We start from the raw sequence: 17,328 nt of genomic DNA on the forward strand, positions 1-17,328 counted from the left end.
TCAAAGCTGGCTTGCTGCAGTTAAACTCCACCACCCCCTTGTTGATACTGATGCATATGTAGTTAGTTCTGATGTAAGTCTTGCTGAGTACATTTGTACTCACGTTTGCTTAATTTATGTTTTGCATAGAGACGTTATTCTCGCTAGTAGTTCCGTGTGGACTTCGATGTTTAGCTTGCTGCCTCAGCTACGATCTTGTGCCCTTGGCAGGGTCTTGTAGATAGTTAGGCTTCTCAGCCTTCTTCATTTGTACTTGTCTGTACTCAGACAGGTTAAGCTTCCGCATGTGCTTGTTGTTTGTATGCTATGATTGTTGGGTCATGAGACCCATGTTTGTAATATCTCGCTCCTCGGAGCCTAATGAATAAATACTCTGAGTCGTAGAGTCTTGTTGTGATGCCGTGTTGTATTTGCACATATCGAGCATATTGTGTGTATGATTGAAATGCTTGGTATGTGTGGGATACGACAACCTAGTTGTTTATCCTTGGTAGCCTCTGGGGAAATGTAGTCTGGTGCTTCCACCGAGCCTTGGTAGTCTACTATAGCCGGGTTTACCGGAGTCCTGCTAGCCCAGTACTACTGCTCCGGAACACTTAGACTGGCCGGCATGTGATTCACTTCGTTCTTGTGTCTGCCCTTCAGGGAAATGTCACGCGGTGACTTCCGGAGGCCTGCTAGCCTGCTACAGCCCGGGTTCCCGGAGTCCTGTTAGCCCAGTTGCTACAGCCCGAATTCACACGCTGATGACTGACATGTTCAATGTTGTTTCATGTATGCCTGTCCCCGTAAGTTAGTGCCACTTTGGGTTCACAACTAGTCATGTCAGCCCAGATTCTCTGTCATATGGATGCTAGCGACACTATCATATACGTGAAGCAAAAGGCGCAAACGGTCCCGGGCCAGGTAAGGTGGCACCCGTGGGAATACCGTGCGTGAGGCCGCAAAGAGATATGAAGTGTTACATGCTAGATTGGTGTGACTTAGGATCGGGGTCCTGATAGACGGGCCACCGTATTTTGCAAGAAAAACGTTGCCCTGCTAACTGCTGGGACCCACCAGACGGGCCACCATATTTCGCGAACAAAACATTCCCCCGCTGCCAGCTCGGACCCACCGGAACTGCCTCCTCATTACACACAAAAAATGAATACTCCCCCTGCTAGCTGGGACCCACCTTGGTGGGAGGCTGACTTGTGGGCCTACTAAGTTGACGGGGACAGAGGGCTTTGTCAACTTAGTCAATATGAACAATTCTAACTCAATTGACCATACGATGTCCATCCAATGGCCGTAGTGCTTCTTCAACCTCTGGTCTTCTTGCTCCAGCCGCCCAAACCAGCGCCGGTCGTGCTGCATGCTCCTACCTCCCATGGCCGGCTGTGATGGCGCGGAGGCCTCACCGCCCCTACTACTCCCACCGCTGGCCAGGCCATCCCTCGACTCACCCACACCCCCTGTTATTCTGCGGCGACGGCAGCCTCGCACTGCAGCCGAACCAGTGAACTCTCATACTCCTCTCCGCGCGGGCATCCACTGCCACGTCTTCCCTGGCTCCGCGTCGTCCCCTTCCTAGGCCTCGCCGTCGTCCACTGCCTTGGTGCTCTCGTTGCGGCGTGGTCAATGTGGTCAACGAGCAACTTCCATCGGAAGAGTATTGTACGTGGAGAGGCTGACAGCTGGGTCCATGGCAGCCGCAAGGAAGTGCCGCCTTATTACACGCAAAATAATTATTCCTACACCTGATAGCGTGCACCCACCGGACGGGCCACTGTATTTCGCAAAAAAATTATTTCCCCCTGACTAGTGGGACCCTCCAGCTACATCTTCGCATGCAAGGAAGTGCGTCTGGGCAAAAAAAATGATTCGCCCCCCTAACTGCTGGGACCCACCAGCTATATCTTCGCATGCAAGGAAGTGCCTAACAGTCGGGACCCACCTGGTTGAAGCGTAAGTAGTGTTGTCATTCTGGTCACGAACGTGTACGTACATACTGGTCGATGTAGAGCGCGCACGTGTCGTAGTACAGGCTCGCATGTAGCATGTACACGTACGTACATCGGCCAGTGTGCAAGAAAGAAAATACGGCCATGTACGTACATATGGGCAGGGTCTCGAACGCCTACTCGTGCATACGTATGGCCAGGGCTCGTGTACATGGCTGGGTCAGAACGGAGAAACTTCGTCGTCGTCGTGTCGATGGGTGTCGGCGTTCTGGGAATGGGGGTCCCCAGACTTGCCTGCCTGCGGCCTACGGCGTGGCTCGAGGAGGGGCCCAGCACGGCCCATCTTCATCAACACAGACCCAAGACCCTCGCGAGGGGTCAAGCCTCGCGGGGCGGATGACACGGAGCTTCCTCAGGCACGGCCTTGTCAGGCTGGCTCGCGAGGAGGCGGAGAGATCAAGGCGGGGTACCTCACAAGGTGCCCGTGACGCAAGCCATGACGACCAAGGGTGCCAGACGGGCGCCAGCCCGCGCAGTGTCCTCCTTTCCTCTTTGGTGCAAAGGGAGCAAGCGCAGGCGAGAGCATCAAGCAACGGCACCCGTTTCGGTGCAACGAGACCAAGACCAGTCCAACGACAGGGAGGAAGTCATTGTGGAGCCCAAGCCAGCGTCACCACCAGAGCCTTTGGCAGGCGAGGACCAACTTTAGTCAGGATAAGTGTACTAGATGTTCCCCTTCAAAATGGCCAATTGTTGGCGCCCTTCCCGCTCAATATTTGGGAAGAGGCCCAGTGCCTTTGCCTATAAATAGGACTAGTCACCCACAGGGTAGAGGGATCGAAATCGGAGAGAGAATCGAGAAGAGAGAGAGAGAAGGGTGACTGAACTCCTCCTAGCAGTTCATCCCCTCAGCCAAGAACAGACCCTCGCGAGGCTGTTCTTCCTCGTATTGCTCATCATCATCAGCCCAAGAGGCAATCCACCACACCACACACTGGAGTAGGATATTACACCACAATGGTGGCTCGAACCAGAATAAACTCCGTGTCTCTTGTGCTGTTCTTTCCATAGCTTAGATCGTAGCGTGGCGGTGGGGCGCAGGTAGGTAGAAGGCGAAATTTCCGCATGCACCCCAGTGTTGGAACCTCAAGGGTCTGCCGAAACCCAAAATCCGACATTTGGCGCGCCAGGTAGGGGTGCGCCAGAATCCACCTTCTACCGCTTCGTGTCCCGTCACGTTGTCATCACCATGTCCGGCGACCAGGCGGGCAACCCAGATCCTTGGGCGGCGTGGCCCGCCAGCGCAGAGCCGCTCGCCTCGGGCGACCCCATGCCCCAGGCAGCTCGCGGTCCGCAGGGCGCTGCGGGCCACGGGCGATGTGGACAGGCTTCGACAGCTCTCACACCGCGGCAGGCGCGGCCGACAGCAAGGGCCTCCAATCACGCCGCGACCATGACACCGTACACCCGCCGGGAGCAGGCGAACTCAAGGGCCGCGCTCATGGTGGCCCGAGAGCTGCTGTAGTGCAGGCTGCTGGAGGGCGGCTGCGACGTGCTGCTGGAGCAGGTGGCAGAGCTCCTGGGCTTCGCCGCCTCGGGGGCTCACCCCTTCTGCACCCAGCTCCCATCTCAAGCCCAGGGCGGCCCGCGCGGGGGCTCCGTGCGCGCCCGCGGGCTCCAAGGCTACTCCAACACCAGCGAAGCTGTCGGCACCGGACCGGCGGCGGCGCTGCCCCCGCTCCCGGTCCGCGAAGAAGAAGGACTCGACGCGACCCACGGCTCCAGTGGACAGCCGCGCTACCACCCCACGATGGGCGCGTCAAGCAGAGCCGCATGGCACGCGGAGCACTACGGCGTGGCCTTCGGGATGACGGCGCCAGAAGAATACGTGCCCCGCATGATGGACCAAGGGCACCCTCACGAGGGCGAACAAGGCTCGCTCCTCAGCCCAAGCTGGGGGGACGAGGCGCCGGAAGCTGAGCTCTTCCAGGAGCCTCGGGACGGTCCCACCGGCCACGCTGGAGGCAGCGATTATCGGGTACCGCTAATTCCTCAGGAGCAGGCATACGCTAATCATGGATCGCAGGAGGTGCAGGTCGCCACAGCGAGTAGCTGCCCCGCTCCCACAGTGTCCTACCCCTCGGGAGGAGGGCGCAGGAGGCTGCAGGAGAGGGGCCGAGATCCGACATCACCACCGCGGCGTTCAGAGCAAGGTGTTCTCAGGAGGTAGGCCCTCTGCTGGGGAGGTGCCTCGGGGCCTGCCCCTGGCGGAGGACCCGTGGTCGTCGGGGGAACCACTGGCAACCGCTCTACCCCATCGGTGGCGTCCTGGTTTCCAGTCGTCGTTGATGGCACTAGAGTGTGGCGCAAGGCGGGGCCCTCGTCTGGCGATATGAAGCAAGGCCGGTACCTATGAAGAAGGCCCAGTGCCTGTGAAGCTCGCCGCCCCGTGACACTCTCACGTAATAATGAGTGGGGCTGTACACGCCCCGGAGTCTCAGGGGTGCCAGCCTCAGGCCCTGGGGCACCCTCCCTCGCCCAGTGGCAGCACTTAGCTCCGCGCTGGTGAGAAGACGTCCAAGACTAGATTAGGTGCCGGACGCGGCCTTTTGTCTGCTTTCATTGCTTTTCCCTTTGGTTGTCACTTTCCCCCGCTGGATTTAAGTTGGATTCGAATTTGAGATTTGCGTGTGTTCGGGGAAGGGGTGCTTAGTCTCGTTCGAGCAATTTCTCGCGTTTTGATTACCACATCGCCTCAGCTGCCTCCCCTCGTGAGCCCCTCGCGAGCCGGGTCAGGCCCAACTTGCGCGCAGCCCAGACTGCCGCCGCCGCGTCCTCTCAGGAGGGTTTTTTTTACTGCAGATCCTACAGATTCGATCAGGGAACACTCGGGACACCATAGCCTCCCACAGGCTACCTCAGGGCCCGCACGAGACAAAGGTAAACTAGCCGACCAGCGCGTCGCTTAAGCCAACCACTTGGCGCGGGCGCATGGGCAATGTAACGTCTACTAATACAATGAACACAAGTTTTACATGAGGGGCTCCCCTTCCAAAATGCTCTCACAGCCATCAGGCCAAAACCTGAGTTCTATTCATGCAGGGTAAGGAAGCAGGAACGGTGCACAATCAGTCAGATAAATCCCCCAATGCGTCCTCAGGAGCACCACCCGAACCGTTGCTGGCGTCGCTGGACTCGCCATCGCTGTCTGCGTCGCTGCCAGCGGCGACAGGGCCGTTCACCACACCGCCCTCGTCGGCAGCCACGATCATGCCGTCGTTGTCTGAAGCGAAGGCCCTGACAAGAGCATCCACATTGTCTTCCACCCAGTGCGCCAGGTCGTCTCGGACGGCCTGGGGGACTGGGGCGATGGCGGCGTCGAAATCGAAGTGGGGATCCATGTTCCGGGGTTGGCTGAAGACGCGAGAAAAGGCTCGCCCAAGCAGGGCGCAGCTCCTCTCCTCCACCAACCTGTCAGCCCTGACCGACCGCGCCTCCAGCTGCGTCACCACGTCGGTGAAGAATTGAAGGTTGCCGGCGTAGTTGACTGCGTGCGGCTCGCCAATAGCCGCCTCGCAGATGTTGCCCAAGGCTGTGTTGGCTCTCTCCCGGAGCATGGTGAGCATGGGGCCGTGCTCACGCTCCAGGATCCGCCGCTGACGTATCTCGTCTGCATTCTGGCGCGCGACGACCTCAGCCACCTCCACCCGCTGGCGAAGAAGAAGCACCTCGGCCTGGGAGGTGGTTGACTCCCCTTGCGCTACCTCAAGGGCGGCCCGGAAAGCATCGGCCCACCGCGTCGCTTCCTCCAGCTTGGCCCTCAAGGCAGCAGTCCTACCTTCAGCCTTGTCCTGGATCAACCCCAGCCTCTCCTCGAACTCGTGCTCGAGGTTCAAGCGCGCCATCGCCACCCAACGTCCGACCTCCTCCAGGACACGGGCTTCCCGTGCAGCGACATCATCCTCCGCCTGCGTCAGCAAGCGCTCCCTCGTCTCCAGACGCTCGTACTCGCGGGTACGTTCGGCGGCTTCCAGTGTCAACGCCTCCTCACGCTTCTGGAGCTCTGCTAGGTCGCCAGAGGCCACCTTCATCGACGCGAGGGCTGCCTCGCGCAGCTCCACTTGCTCCTCCAGTGAGTGGCACCAGGCCAGGAGCTCCCGAGCCCGCTCCTCCGCCGCCTCTCGCCGCCGGTCAGCTTCCCGCGCCTCCTCAGCGGCCCAAGATTGGGCCTCCCGAGAGGCCACCAGCGACGCCTTGGCCTCTACGTCGTCAAGGTCGCGCTGACGGCGCGCAAGGGCGATGGCGCCCTCCAGCTCGCGCCTCTCTGCAGCCAGGCGCAGGCCCTCGGCCTCAAGGCGCGCATCTTCATCAGCAAGATCCTCACCAAGCAGGCTCACCGCGTCAGCCGCCCTTCAAAGGAATCCTTGGCGAAGAGCGCGACGCTCCCGCGCGCGCTCGAGCACGTCTTCCACACCATCATCTGCCCCAAGCAAGCGCCGGGGGCCACGAATCAGCACTCCCCCTCCGGGCAGGGGGGCTGGGGGCTGGCACTCTCGCGACGGCCGGGCACGCCATGCCAGAAGCCCGGCCTAGAGCCAGCCCATCCCCAGATGAAGAGCGCAGGGAGCGCCTCAGCCAATCACAGTCCACGACCAAGCGAGAAGCCCACGGCAGGCTGCCTATGCCACGAGAAAGCCCGCGAAGGAGGATCGTGAGGTGCGCAGGGCCATGATGCGCCTCGGGACGGTTCGCCTCTCCGATCGCCCTCACCACAAGGGCTCTACTGCTCGGAGTGCTTGAGGACGGTGGAGGGGGCGAAGCCAAGGGGGACGGCACCTCAGCCGTCTCCGCGAGCTCAGCTGGAAGGGGCCCGCGGAGCAACGATCAGTAAAAGCAACAGAAGGATCGGGAGCTGGGAAAGGAGAAGGCTTACTCATCAGTGGCGAAGTACTTCCTACGCTTCAGTAGGCGACAAGGGTAATCGTCGCCCAGGGCCTCCCTTCTCTTCCGGAGGGCCTCAAAGTCCACACGGAAGCGGCCCAAGAGTTGAGCGCAGGGATCAACCTGCGACGAAGACGGAGCGTCAAGGCGATCCGCGTCGGGGGCGCCTGCCTGATGCGCGCTGCCAATCGCCTCGCCAAGAGAAGCGGCTGGAGCCTCAGGGGCCTCAGTCGTAGCCGCTGAGGGCAGCTACTTGCCACCCTCAGCCTCAGCGGCACGGGCCCCAAGAGCTGCTCCCTCATGAGCATCGCCCGGCGCTGTCACCCCGCCGGGAGCCCCCTCGGCCTCTGGCGCCTCATGCCTCCCTGCTCCGCCACTTGAGGAAGAGTCGCCTTGGCCGGCTGGAAGGGCAGTCACCATCACTAGGTTCTCGTGAGGCCCCTGGAGGCTGGCGGGGCACGGCCCCCACTCATCAAAGATAGGCATCTGATTCACAAAATCGCCCCTGTTCTGGCAGAGGTACACCAAGGCCCCTCCCTGCTGGATGCTGCCAGGGTTGGGGTCCCCAGTCAGGATCAAGAGCGCTGTCCTCAACACTTCAGGCGTCAGGTCCTCTTCCTGGAGCCTCATACGATCATCACGCCCGCTGAAGGCCCACATCCGGCGGAAGTGGCGTTGGAGAGGAGCAATGCGGCATAGCAGGAACTCCTTCACCACCTTGGGCGCTGTCACGCCAAGCGACCTCAAGAATGCGAAGCGGTGCCAGACGAAGACGAGCCAGGGGCTCTCAAGCGTCTCCTGGCCCCAGCCCGAATTGGGGACAGCAGGCGAAGTTGGCTCCGATAGCAGGGGGCTGGGCACCCCTACATCCACATACAGCCACCGCTCGCGGAACCCAGCCGCAGGCGGAGGGAGCCTGAAGTCAATCCATGAGGCCGCTGTCTCAGACGCGGCAGCGAAGCTCAGGCACGCCGAGCATTGGGTAGGGTCGACAAGACGCAGAGAGAAGAAGTGGCGCAGCAAGGCAACCGAAGGAAGGATGCCCATCATTGCCTCGCAAACAAAGGCGAAGACCGAAAGAAGGGTGATGGATTCACGACCCAGATGCATCATGTGGATCTGATAGTGGGAAAGCATGGCATTGAAAAGGGGGGAACCAGACCCGCCCACAGGGCGTCGGCGAAATACTGGACCTCGGTGACTATCCTGTCGATGGAGAAGTGAGACGCGGGCCAGGCCGTCGTCCTCCCGCATTCGTTGAAGATAGTGGCCAGAGCCGAGCTGACCTTGCCCAAGCCCTCGGCGGGGGCCGCCAATGGCGGCGAGCAAGGCGGAGGCATGGGTTTATTCCCTCTTCCCTTCTTTGTCGGAGCCATGGCGATGGGAAGGGGGGAGGGAAGGTTCGAGATTGGGTTGAAAACAGAAGCTGGAGTTCGAGCGGAGGAAGGACAGAGGGCGCTCAAGCAACAGAAAGGGGAGCGGCTGTGTACGACTATGAGTCCGCCTAGCATGGCGCAAAGTAAGGGGGGCGTGGGGGAACAGTGCCGCCCACGCCCAATCAACCGCCACGCGGCGCCCAAGGCCGCAGGCTGTTAGGGCCCGCGGCGCTTCGCCCTTGCCCTTTCGCCTCCCTACACGGCCAAGTTCGGGCACGCCTTGCGCCCGGGGGCTACTGTTAGGGCCCACAGGCTGTTAGGAGCAAGATGGTCTTATCACATTTTTTACTAATATTGAGAATTACAATAGCTATTATCAAACTGCTCCACATTATGGTCAATACATGCCACAAGTGGATGTGTTGAACTACGGTAACATCAATAGAGATATCATGGTAAGATTTTCTACTATTACGATATCCATGCATCTTTTGCATAAATTCTTCTAAAACTAAACTATATTGCTAACTACAAAGTTATTACTATGTTTTTGAACAGAAAATCCCGATGGATTATGTGCCTCATCAGATGTTGACGAGAGGTCGCGTTAATGTTATGAGCTTACGGCCACCACAGCCAGGTCAGCCGCAGTATCCACATCAGTCCTGTCCATACTGGATTTCTAAAAGCGAGGAAGCCATGATAATAGATGATTTCAAAAAATGTTTGAACCATCGTAGAGAGCTACTTGCAAGCAACATTGTGCGTAGTCCAAGACTTGGAGACAAGATGATCTCCGTTCTTTATTATGGAGAGTCAATTTTCCTTAATGCAACGTCAATGCCTATCTTGTTTTATGATATTTTACCTAAGAGAGGGTAGAGTAGGTCCTATGAGAGGAGTAGGTCGTAACTAGAATGTGTTATTATGTGCTACAATGTGTTAGAGTTGATGATGATGATGAGGACGAGGAGTTGTGATTATGACTAGTGACCAACTTGTTATATGATGTCTCATTGATGAACATTGTTTGATGGTGATGACAAGTGGTAATGAATATGCTATTTAAACAGACTACTTCATGATGAGTTGTTATTGTATAAAAGATATATTTGTTTAAACATGTACAATGCCAAAATGCTAAAAAAACATAAATGTTAGTAGTAGCGCGAGCCTGAAAACGCGCTACTAGTACTTGAACTTACTAGTAGCTCTGGCCTAAAAACGCGCTACTGCTACAAAATAGCTGTAGCGCCGTAGCAGTAGCGCTGGTGCCCACGCTACTGGTAGCTCAAAAACCAGCGCTTCTGGTAAGCATTTTCCTAGTAGTGTACAGTCGAAACGAGGGTCCTGTTCATCGGGAGGGGTGTGGCGTACCGCAAAACGGGACTCCACGGGATACTGTTCATCTCCACCGTCGACCTCCTCCAGCCTCCACGGGCTACTGTTCATCCACCGTCGACCTCCTCCAGCCTCCACCTGTGACTGTTCATCCAGGGCTCCTGTTCATCCAGCCTCCACCGCTCACTACTCCACCGGCTACTGTTCCACCAGCCCTCTCCACGGGCTCCTGTTCAACGACCCCTCCACGGGATACTATTCATCCAGCCCTCCAGTGTCTACTGTTCATCCAGCCCTCCACGGGGTCCTGTTCATCCAGCCCCAGCCGGCTCGATCGATCGGGGTCCTGTTCATCTAGAGGCAACACCACGGGGTCCTGTTCATGCACCCCCACCGGGAACTGTTCATCCACCCCCCCCCCCAACAACGCTCACTGTTCATCCAGAGGCAGCATCGATCGGCTTCAGTTAGCAGTAGTAGCAAAGGAATCGTTCGATCGGGTTCAGTTAACAGCCATCAATCGATCGCTCGGGTTCAGTAACGCGTAGCATGCAGTGCAATTGCTCGGGTTCAGTAGGCGAATGCCTCGCTTGGGTTCAGTTAGAGCCCAATGCCTCGCACCCACGCCCTTGCGTGTATGAGAGAAACACGCACCGCTAGGCCCCGACCACCCACCCTAACCTGGAACACCCTGATATTTTCCTCGCCCTCGCTTCTACCATGGTTTTTTTCGTCATGGACGGCAAAAAGAATGTCATGCAGCCGCATCTCCGGCCCGCCCAGGACGAAAAGCCCATTTTCTTCCATGATATTTTGTCATAGAAGTAGGATCCCACCACATCTATGATGATACCAGGTTTTGTAACAATTATCGTCATAGAAGTTTCATAAGTATGACAGAAAAAAATTCGTTCGGCCCAAAATGTCATGGATGTGTCATTTTTTTGTAGTGATAGTTGGTACCCCTGGATCTCCAAGTTTCTTTGGTATTCCACCCTTAAAAGTAAAATTAGCAAGCATGGTGGAAATTTCAGCTTCAGGTATCTTTCTTTTATTAGTAATAATATATTTCATATACTTGGTATAAGGAGGCATTTTAAGCATATCAGTCAAACACAAACGCAAAAAGATAGGTCTAATCATTTCAGTAAAGCGCTCAAAATCCTCATCATCCTTTTTGTTGAATGGCTTAGGAGGAAGGGCATGGGTTTCTGAACCCATGGTTCTCTTTCTTTACCATGTTTCCTAGCAACGAAATGTTTCGTATCAAAATGTTGATTCTTTGATTGTGGGTTATCAAGATCAACAACAAGTTCAATCTCAACATCATTATCATTACTAGGTTGAGCATCAACATGAGCATCATTATTAACATTATCACTAGGTTCATGTTCATCACTAGATTGTGTCTCAGCATCAGAAATAGAAATATCGTTGGGATTCCCAGTTGTGTCTATAGTAGGTTCACTAGAAGCATGCAAAGTCCTATTAGTTTTCTTTTTATTAGAAGGACTAGGTGCATCAGTATTAGCTCTCTGAGAATCTTGCTCAACTCTATTAGGATGGCCCTCAGGATACAAAGGTTCTTGGGTCATTTTACCACCTCTAGTCATAACCCTAACAACATTATCATTATTCTTACTATTTAACTCATCAAGCATATCATCTTGTGCCTTAAGTACTTGTTCTACTTGAGTTGTAACCATGGAAGCATGTTTACTAATAAGCTTAAGATCATTAACAGTTCTACTAATATAATCACCAAAGTGGTCAAGCATGTAAGCATTACGTTCCAATTGTCTACTAACATAAGCATTGAAGTTTTCTTGTTTAACAATAAAATTATCAAACTCATCCAAGCATTGACTAGCAGACTTATTATGAGGAATATCACCTTCATCAAATATATAGAGAGAGTTTACCACTACTACCTGTGTCGGGTTATCAAGACCATGTATTTCTTCAATAGGTGGTAGATTCTTAACATCTTCACCTTTAATACCTTTTTCTTTTATAGATTTCTTTGCCTCTTGCATATCTTCCGGACTGAGAAATAGAATACCCCTTTTCTTCGGAGTTGGCTTAGGAGTTGGTTCAGGAAGTGTCCAATCATTATCATTACTCGATATATTATTCAATAGCAATTCAGCTTGCTCAATAGTTCTTTCCATGAAAACACAACCAGCACAACTATCTAGGTGGTCTCTGGAAGCATCGGTTAGTCCATTATAAAATATATCAAGTATTTCATTTTTCTTAATAGGATGATCAGGCAAAGCATTAAGTAATTGGAGAAGCCTCCCCAAGCTTGTGGGCGACTCTCTTCTTCAATTTGCACGAAGTTAAATATTTCCTCTAGGGCAGCTTGTTGCTTATGAGCGGGGAAATATTTTGCAGAGAAGTAGTAAATCATATCCTGGGGACTAAGCACACAACCAGGAGCAAGAGAATTAAACCATAACTTAGCATCACCCTTTAACGAGAAAGGAAACAATTTGAGAATATAGTAATAGCAAATTTGTTTCCTCATGAGCAAATAGGGTGGCTATATCATTCAATTTAGTAAGATGTGACACAAAAATTTCAGATTCATAACCATAGAAAGGATCAGATTCTACCGAAGTAATTATCTCGGGATCGACAGAGAATTCATAATCCTTATCAGTAACAAAGATAGGTGAAGTTGCAAAATTAGGATCATATTTCATTCTAGCATTCTAAGACTTTTCTTTCAGCTTAGCTAACAGTTTTTTAAGATCTTCACTATCATCGCAAGCAAAGAAGTCTCTAGCAGTTTCTTCATCCATAATATAACCCTCAAGTACAACAGGCAATTCACATATTGGGGGAGAATCATAATCTTCAGTTTCAATAATATCATCAGTTTCAGTAGTTTCATTGTCTCTGACCCTAGCAAGTTGTTCATCAAGAAATTCACGTAGTGGTGCAGTATTGTCAAGCAGAGAAGTAGTTTCGTCATAAGCATCATGCATAGCAGAAGTGGCATCATCCATAACATGTGACATATCGGAATCAATGGCAGTTCCTTACCTCCCCTCGTAGTTGAGGGAAAAAAACTTAGTTCTTTGATCTTTCAAATTCCACATAGTGATCAACAGATATAAACCCGAAGTGACTCAAAGAATAGAGTTGTGTTCCCCGACAACGGCACCAGAAAAAGGTCTTGATAACCCACAAGTATAGGGGCTCGCAACAATTTTCGAGGGTAGTGTATTCAACCCAAATTTATTGATTCAACACAAGGGGAGCCAAAGAATATTCCTAAGTATTAGCAGCTGAGTTGTCAATTCAACCACACCTGAAAGACTTAATATCTGCAGCAAAGTATTTAGTGGCAAAGTAATATGGAAGTAACAGTGGTAAAAGTAATAGTAGCAGTCGTAACAGTGGCAACGGAAAAGTAATGAAGCAAAGATCAATATGAAACGAGCTCGTAGGAAATGTATCAATGATGTATATTATGTCGGATAGCATTCATCATGCAACAGTTATAACATAGGGTGACTCAGAACTAGCTCCCATTCATCAATAAATGTAGGCATGTATTCCGAATATAGTCATACGTTCTTATGGAAAAGAACTTGCATGACATCTTTTGTCCTACCCTCCCATGGCAGCGGGGTCCTATTGGAAACTGAGGGATATTAAGGCCACTTTTAATAGACTAGCGGACCAAAGCATCATCACTTAGTGAATACATGAACTCCTCAAACTACGGTTATCACCGGCAAGTGTCCCGACTATTGTCACTCCAGGGTTGCCAGATCATAACACGTAGTAGGTGACTATAACTTGCAAGATAGGATCAAGAACACAAATATATTCATGAAAACATAATAGATTCATATCTGAAATCATGGCACTCGGGCCCTAGTGACAAGCATTCATCATAACAAAGTCATAGCAACATCAATCTTAGAACATAGTGGATACTAGGGATCAAACCCTAACAAAACTAACTCAATTACATGGTAAATCTCGTCCAACACATCACCGTCTAGCGATCCTACGATGGGATTACTCACGCACGGCGGTGAGCATCATGAAATTGGTGATGGAGGATGGTTGATGATGACGATGGCAACGGTTTCCCCTCTTGAGAGCCCAAAATGGACTCCAGGTCTGCCCTCCCGAGGAAGAACAGGTCTTGGCGGCGGCTCCGTATCGTAAAATGCGATGAATCCTTCTCTCTGGGTTTTTTCTCCCTGAACGTGAATATATGGAGATGGAGTTTAGGTCGGTGGAGGTCCAGGGGGGCCACAAGGACAGAGGTCGCGCCCCACCCTTGTGGACAGGGTGTGGGCCCCCTTCGGTTGATTCTTTCGCCAACATTCTTTATTTATTCCAAAACTAATCTCCGTGAAGGTTCAGGTCATTCTGAGAACTTTTATTTCTGCACAAAAATAACACCATGGCTATTTTGCTGAAAACAACGTCAGTCCGTGTTAGTTCCATTCAAATCATGCAAATTTATCGGAAAAGAGTTTGGAAAGTATATACGATGGAGACGTATCAACCATGCATGCATCAACGATAGCATAATTTATCGGAAGGAGCACGTGGAAAAAACCAGCTGTCCGGTGTGCAATGCTTCTTGATACTGGAAGGCCGGGAAGAAATCTCCCCATAAAGTTGTATGGTACTTATTGATCACTCCTCGTCTGCAACGTTATTTTCTAGATCCCAAGGAAGAAAAGCTCATGCGTTGGCACGCGGAGAGGAAAAAGCCTGGCGATGGATATGATCCGAAACTGAGACACGTCGTGGATGGAAGCCAGTGGAGAGCGTTCAACGGTGAATATCGGTATTTCGCATCTGATGCGAGGAACATCATGCTCGGCGCGTGTACCAATGGCATGAATCCATTTGGCAACTAGAACACCAACCATAGCACATGGCCCATGTTTGTATGGATGTACAACATCCCCCCTAATTGTGCATGAAGTCGAAGTACATACACATGAGCATGCTGATTCAAGGGCCGAAACAACTGGGAAATAATATTAATCTGTATTTGGGGATACTTCAAGTGGAGTTAGACACATTACCGAAAACACTTTCCAAGACATGGGATGCCAGCAAAGGTGAGTATTTCTATATGAGAGTCGCGTTGATCACGACGGTGCACGACTATCTTGGTTACGAATATGTCGCAGGATAGGTGTGCCATCGATTTTGCGGATGCACGTGGTGCATGGATGATACGATGTCTCAGCAGCTAACGTCAATGAAAGATGGTAGGTCTAGGAAAATCGTGTACATGGGGCATCGAAGATGGCTCGAGAAGGATGACCCGTGGAGAAACCGTGGAGATCTGTTCAATGGTGAGGCTGGGCATCAAGGACCTCCACGTAAGCGGAGCGGCCCCAAAATTGATCAGCTGTTGAAAAATTGGAAACAGTGCCCCGCGCCGGGAAAGACGATGAAAAAGGCACCGGAGCCGCTGCTGAAGGTATGAAAGACGAGGTATGTTTTCTCGGACTTCGAGTACTGGCACAAATTCGACACACCTCATTGCCTTGATCAAACGCATATCTGTAAGAAGGTCCTTGAGAGCTTGCTTGCGACACTGATGAACATACCGGAAAAGACCAAGGATGGACCAAAGGCAAGAAAAGACTTGGAATATTTGAAAATCGGGGCAGATCTGCACATGCCGCCCCGTAAAAAGTCAGACGATACAGAGACGGAGGCACAGGAGAAGAAGGGCAAAAAAATTAAAGGAAGAGGATTATGGGCCCCCTTCTTGCTTCACCTTAAGTCTGACTGAGATCGATCAATTCTTCAAGTGCCTTACAAGAATTAAAGTTAGTTTCAATTACTGTGGAAAGATAAGCAGATTTCTAGACACGAAGAAGAAAAGGTTCAGCGGGACGAATTCCCAATGACTGTCATGTGATGATGACACAGATACTACCTGTTGCCCTTAGAGGGATAATGGACAAGCACGTCCGTGACACGCTTATTTGTCTATGCAACTTTTTCTACGTCATCTCTCAAAAGTCAATCAGTGTGAAGCAGTCTCCGAAGGCTACAGGAAGAGACCGTTGTGATACTGAATGAGCTTGAGATGTACTTCCCGCCCACGTTCTTTGACATCACGGTGCATCTGTGTGTCCATATTGTGGACGACATAATAGACATGGGCCGTCTTTCCTGCACAACATGATGATGTTCGAGAGGATGAATGGGATCATCAAAGGATTCGTTCGTAACATGTCCCGTCCGGATGGAAGCATCATCCAGGGCTATCTGACACAAGAGTGCATCTCTTTCTGCGAGAATTTTCTATATGGTGGAGACCGGCCGCCTGGTGTTGGTTTGCCCGTTAAGAAGCACGTTGGGAGGCTCAAAGGAGAATGTCAGTCCATCGGTCGCAGGGAACTGCATGTGGCCTACTTAGATCGATGCAACGACTTTGACAGAGCAAACTTAGTAGTGATACAACACCTAAACTAGGTAGATTCTTTTGTGACACTGCACCAAGAAACCATCGCAAAGAAGTATCGTGACCTGGGAGTTAGCAGGACGGACGCCGAAGTTACTAGAGAGCACTCCACTTTCCTGCATTGGTTCAAAGAGCATATTCTTGCTAATCCCCCAGAAGAGGGCTCTAAGGACGTATTTCTCATATACACCATAGCACATGGCCCCTCACCCAACCTGGTGACCTATGAGGCATACGATATCAACAGATTCATGTTATACACGGAGGCCAAAGATATGAACATTGATATTCAGAACTCAGGGGTAACGATGGGATGCATGACCGGCAACGACAACGGCGCAACTGAGAGATCTTATGGAAGGATCGAGGAGACCTGGGAGCTCGACTACTCTGGACTGCACAACACGAGAATGTTCCGTGTCAGATGGGCTAAGAATGTCGAAAGAGAAAACCAATATTTCTCTACCATGACCATACCCCCTGCCAAGAGCGCTACCGTGAACGGCATTCAGAAAAAAACGAGCCATGGGTACACGCTAAGCATGTGACACAATGCTTCTTCATAACCGACCCGAGCAATCCCAGCCGTGTTGTCATGAGGAGAGGCAAAAGGAACATCATTGGAATGGATGGAGTCGCCAATGAGGAAGACTACGACTAGTATAGCAACCCAATGAGGGAAGATGACAATGATGATGAAGTATTGTCAAAAGAAGAATAAATGCTACATTACCTAAGAAAGATAGCACTCCATGGAAAAGGAAAAGTCACAATGAGGGGCTCAATTATTCGTCAATGAACAAGAAGGGAAAGAAGCTCACTCAAAAACAAAAACGTCGACCCTTAGAAACCTTTATCGGTAAAATGATGTAATATATATGTTCCTATTATGTGTACACACTTAACCGTTATGGATGGGTCAAATGATGTAATATATATGTTCCTATTCTGTATACACACTTAACCGTCAAATGATGCAATATATATCGCCTTAGTTATATACATTTTATCACCTTCCCTTCGTTCATGCTCTCGAAAAAAAGGACAAGAAAAGAAAAAGTAGAAAAGAAAAGGGAAAGAAAATAAAGGATAAGAAAATAGGAGAGAGAAACATGAAAAGTGCTATAACTACTAGTGATAGCAGTAGCGTTGTTTGCTAAAACGCGCTATAGCTACTAGTGATAGCAGTAGCGCTTTTTGGTGAAATGCGCTATAGCTACCTTAGCTATAGCACGTTTTGTAGAAACGCGCTACT

Source organism: Triticum urartu, chromosome 3A (genome assembly GCF_056163025.1).
Source record: "Triticum urartu cultivar PI428250 chromosome 3A, HENAU_Tu73, whole genome shotgun sequence".
NCBI classification, from domain to species: Eukaryota; Viridiplantae; Streptophyta; class Magnoliopsida; order Poales; family Poaceae; genus Triticum; species Triticum urartu.